Here is a 5,861-nt window from a genome sequence, read left to right as displayed (position 1 = left end):
TTTATAAATTATTATTTTGTCATATCTTGCCCTGTCTGACGTCTCCCTTCAGCCATTTTTCTGTTGTCCATCCCCCAGGGAGGAGGTCACATGTAGATCCTTGTATATGGTTCCCCCTTTCCAGCCCACCCTCCCTCTCCGCTCCCAGTATTGCCACTCACACCACTGGTCCTGAAGGGATCATCCGCCCTGGATTCCCTGCGGGAAATCTCGGCTTATACACAAGTATATATGGTGTATCTGCTGGTGAAACACTTGCAACATTTACTCATGTATGTCAGGAAATTCAGAAAAAACTATTTAGCCAACCCACAGGAAGAGATCCATCTTTGTACCCATTCCAAAGAAAGATGATCTCACAGAATTTTCAAAATGTAGAACAATATCATTCATATCATATGCAAGTAAAATATTGCTGAAGATCATCTAGCATAAATTGAAGCAGTCTGTGGACAGGGAGCTGTCAGAGGTACGGGGTGGATTCAGAAGAGGAAGTGGAACTAAGGGTATCATTACTGAGGTCAGATGGTTCTTGGCTGAAATTAAGGAATACCAGAAAAATGTGTACTTGTGTTTTATCAACTATACCAAGGCATTCAACTTCATGGATCATAACAAACCATGGATAAGTTGAGAAGAATGGGAATTCCAGAAGACTTCATTGTGCTCATGTGGGAGTTGTATAGTTGTCTAATCAAAGCCAGGGAATACTGCATGGTTTAAAACCAGGAAATGTGTGGATCCAGGTTGTTTTCTCTCACCATATTTTTTCAATCGCTATGCTGAGCAAATCATCAGAGAAGTTCGATTGTATGAGGAAAAATGTGGCATCAGGATTGAATGAAGCCTCACAACTGGACCAGTAGGTGACATCAATGCAAGGGGAAAGATGGGTGTTGTCAAGGATTTGTGTTGGTTGGATTCACAATCAATGCTCATCAAACCAGCAGTCAAGAGACCAAATGACCTATTGCATTTCATAAAGATTTATCAGATTCTGATGCACAAGAACTTTCTAGAATATTGAAAAGCAGGGATGTTACTTTGCGGTCTAAGGAGTGTCTGACCCAAGCCATGATATTTCCAATTGCCTCATATGCATGGAAGGAGGAACGCCCCCCAAGGAGAAGGATTGACACATGACTGTAACAATGGGCTCAGGACGCGGCAGTGTTTCGCTGTTTTGTGCACAGGAGCACTATGGGTCCGAACCGACTCAATGGCACCTAACAACAAGAATCTCTGCCATAATCGGCTTTACAATGTTCTCTGTCTGGTAGCAAGGTTATTCACATTCTAGACTATGGTTTGAGGGGATTCACCCAAGGCTTAATTCGTAGGGGCACTCTGAAATGGATTTAGGACTTCCTCTGTCTTTCATAGCCTTCTGCAAACCAGGTGTTCATGATTGAAGCTCTGATACCATTCCCTATTTTAGGTTTGGATTTTATTATTTATAATTCTTGGGTCACAAAGACTGGTGTGCTTCTTCTATGTGGACTTAGTTGACACCTCACTTAGATGACTGCTTGTTTGAAGACAAGTCTTTGAAACCCCAGATATTCTTTTTGATAACTGGGAACCATCTGGTTTCTTCCCCACACTTTGCTATAGCACCCATACCTTCAGTGATTTCTTCATGAGGGTGAGTACTGAGTAGGGCCATGTCATAAGAACTAATTGTTCTTATATTGGGGCTACAATTAAGTGTGAGCCTGAAATCCATTCATAGATCCGTGGTTTATATATGTCTCTGGTTAACTTTAACTATATCATCATTTGATGATAGAGAACATTATAAAACAACACCAGAGACACAGTGTAGGAATTGCACCGATCTGATCCTGCCACACTGAGGCAAAGCACTGGGGGAGTGCAGCGGAACAGCAGGGGAGGGGAGCAGCAAGATCCCCAGGGAATGATGAAGGTGGACTTTGGGGACAGTGCGTGGTGCCCCAACAGGCTGGACTGGAAAACACTCTTAAAGGCCAGCGATCCTTGAACTAACTACAAGCTTTTCTTTCTTGGTCTGTCTGGATAGGACAGGCTGGACGAACAATCTGGAGGAGAAAACAACAGGACTGACAGTTCCAGGGGGACATGGGAGAGGGGGAGGTGGGGGGAAGGGAAGAGGTGTTAACAAACCCAGGGACAAGGGAACAACAAGTGATCCAAATTGGTGGGGAGGTGGATGTGGGAGACCTGGTAGGGCAGGATCAAGGGGAACGTAACAAAGAGGAAGTGCTGAAATCCTGGTGGGGACTGAGCATGATAGAAGGACAGGAGGAGAATCAGGGAAATAGAGGAAAGAGCTGGGAGGCAAAGGGTATTTATAGAGCTCTAGATAAAGACATGTACATATACAAATATATTATATGAGGATGGGGAAATAGAACTATGAACCTACATTTATAGGTTTAGTATTAAGGTAGCAGAAGGACATTGGGCCTCCACTCAAGTACTCCCTCAACACAAGAATACTTTCTTCTAGTAAATTGGCAATCTATGATGCTCACCTTCCCGACACAACCGCTGAAGACAAAGCGGGTGAATAAGCAAATGTGGTGAAGAAAGCTGATGGTGCCCGGCTATCAAAAGATATAGCGTCTGGGGTCTTAAAAGCTTGAAGGTAAACAAGCGGCCATCTAGCTCAGAAGCAACAAAGCCCACATGGAACAACATATCAGCCTGTGTGATCATGAGGTGTCGAAGGGATCACTGAAGACAAATGGGTGCATAAGCAAATGTGGTGAAGAAAGCTGATGGTGCCCGCCTATCAAAAAGTATAGCATCTGGGGTCTTAAAGGCTTGAAGGTAATCAAGGGGCCATCAAACTCAGAAGCAACAAAACCCACATGGAAGAAGCACACCAGCCTATGCAATCTCGAGGTGTCGAAGGGATCAGGTATAAGGCATCATCAGAACAAAAATCTTACCATAGTGAATGATGGGGGGAGTGCGGAGTGGAGACCCAAAGTCCATTAGGCCACTGGAGATCCCCTTGCAGAGGGGTCTCAGGGAGGAGATGAGCCAGTCAGGGTGTGATGTAGCAACGATGAAAAATACAACTTTCTTCAAGTTCCTAAATGTTTCCTCCCCACTCCCACTATCATGACTCGAATTCGACCTTGCAAGTCTGGCTAGACCGGAGGATGTACACTGGTACAGATAGCAACTGGAAATACAGGGAATCCAGGGCGGATGATCCCTACAGGACCAGTGGTGTGAGTGGCGAAACAGGGAGGGTAGAGGGAGAGTGGGTAGAAACGAGGGAACCGATTACAAGGAACTATATGTGACCTCCTCCCTGGGGGACGGACAACCGAAAAGTGGGTGAAGGGAGACATCGGGCAGGGCAAGATATGACAAAATACCAATTTATAAACTGTCAAGGGCTCATGAGGGAGGGGGGAGCGGGGAGGGAGGGGAAAAATGAGGACCTAATGCCGGGGGCTTAAGTGGAGAGGAAATGTTTTGAGAATGATGAGGCCAATGAATGTACAAATGCGCTTTACACAATTGATGCATGTATGGATTGTGATGAGTTGTATGAGCTGCTAATAAAATCATTAAGAAAAAAAACCAAAACATCCCCCTGGGGCATAAGGTAATTCTATTGATAGTGGCATTAATTTAGTCAATGGTATGGAATTTAAAACACTTTTGAGAAAAGGAAATTATACATTTATAGACTGGCTTTTCAGACCCTAATATATGAATAGTTACCTTGTACAGATTAAACTCTAAAGTGACTGGGCACTATTTTTGCAAACAATGGGGGTTTGTTATACACAAAAACCTTCAATAACACTCATTCACAAAGGCAGAATCTTGCCTACCAGACTAATACATGTCATAAGAGCAAAGAGAGCATTAAACTAATAAATATATGGCAGTCCCAGGTCACCATTCAGTAGGCACCCTCAAAGAAGGAGATCTGAACCCAAATTCAGCAACCACCAATTTTAAAACCTTGAGATAGCAGTCATCTGTGTCTTCTCACACTAGGGCATTTCCACTTTAAATTCCACCGAGTATGTCCATTCCTTCAACGTGCTACAGTTGAGTTTGAGGTAAAGCCCAGTTAGCTTATGGGGTTTCCACTTTGAATCCTTCTGGAGCGGCCTATGAAGGACCTGGTGCACCCAAAAGGAGAGTCTGAATCCCAGTAGTCTATAGCGCATGGCCCAGGTCATGAAGAGTTGGATAGACGCTAGGTCCAGTTAGGACCTAGTACTGTGAGTCCAAAGTTCCCCAAGGAGGCTAAGACGAGTATATTGCTGACTGTGTCTGCAGCTGTCAATGCAGAGGCGGGTCTCCACTTGTTCTGTTTGGATAAACTGTTTTTGGTACATGTGTGAACTGGAACCCTGGGAGAAGCACTTTGTTAGTTATCTTCATATAGTTAATGAATGTGTATTGTACTCTGATGGGGGCTTTTAGGCTTCAAAATTTTGAAATCCCTAAATGATAGACCATAAACCCTCACACTCACATTTTACAATGGGCGTACTCTTAAGATATGAGATTTTGTCCCCCTGGTTGATTAAAAAAGCATACAGGTAGTCTCTGACTTGCAACATATTTGATTGGCCAGGAATCCCACTTACAATGATCTGTCTGTTTTGGTTTTTCTGTCTTAACATTAGTAGTGAGGAGCCCTGGTGGCATAGTGGCTACACATTGATCTGCAAGCCTCAAGGTCAGCAGTTTGAAACCACCAACTGCCCCTCAGGAGAAGGACAGGGCTTTCTGTGCCACTAACGAGTTCTAGTCTCAGAAGCCCACAGGAACAGTTCTATCTTGTGCTGTAGGATCACCGGGAGTCAGCATCGACTTGATCGCAGTGAGGTTTTGGATGATTAGTAATATGTACTGAGTACAATGCTGTAAGGTATCATTTGCTGATTCTCATTCACGGCTGTTTCATGTCATGATTTATATAGACATCGGTAATCAAGGGCAATACAAATAAAACAAAACAATAAAGAAGGTATTCAACTTGTGTCAGAACCAGCTTACAGCAAAGCCTTCAGAGAGAAGGCCTCAAAGCAGACACCAGGGCCGCTCGCCTCATGTTCATGCCTCTCTGCCACTCTAACTCACCAACAAGAAAGTAGAAGCAAACAAACTATTTTAACTATGAAAGGTGACCTAAAGAAAAATCATTTCAAAACTGAGTTGGTTGCAGCAAAATTCATTAGCCTCCTCCAGGATGAAAGCTGATGTCTGGGTGACATTCCAAGGTTACAATGCTTGTCAGCCCAACAACTTGCAGACTGTACATGATGGGGAATCTTTGGGGTTTGGCTTCAAAGGAAAGAGGATGTAAAAATGGCCCTGATGGATGTTCTGAGGTTGTTTGATCTAAATCCAGAGAAAATAGCAGCTATCATAGCTGATGGAGTACCCGCTATGACTGGGAAGATGAATAGTACGGGAGGGAAAAAAAATTAAAGTCAGAAAAGCTGGTGCCAGATATTTTATCCTATCTTTTTATTTTCTTTTTTTACAAACCAAGCTTGACAACTTGGAAATCCCTTTGTGCAGTTTATAAAATAATGAATTTTAAATGAAGGCTTGGATTCACCAACAGACCAAGCAATTATGCAAACAATTTCTGTTCCCCAACATGACTCTGTCATTGCATTTTCAAGTCAAATCACCGCCAGGTGGAACAGCGACACCCATGATGCGTACCTTGGAGGCGTTAGCTATCGGACGGGGTGGGCTGCCAGTTGCTTGACGTTCAATGACATGAAAGGCACCCTGTGTTGTTGTTTTTTTTAATCATTTTATTAGGGGCTCATACAACTCTTATCACAATCCATACACACATCAATTGTGTAAAGCGCGTTTGT

The sequence above is a fragment of the Echinops telfairi genome, unplaced genomic scaffold, assembly GCF_000313985.2.
Source record: "Echinops telfairi isolate 266 unplaced genomic scaffold, ASM31398v2 ScPeMD7_11;HRSCAF=52, whole genome shotgun sequence".
In the NCBI taxonomy this organism is placed as follows: domain Eukaryota; kingdom Metazoa; phylum Chordata; class Mammalia; order Afrosoricida; family Tenrecidae; genus Echinops; species Echinops telfairi.
This window is presented reverse-complemented; position numbering follows the sequence as displayed.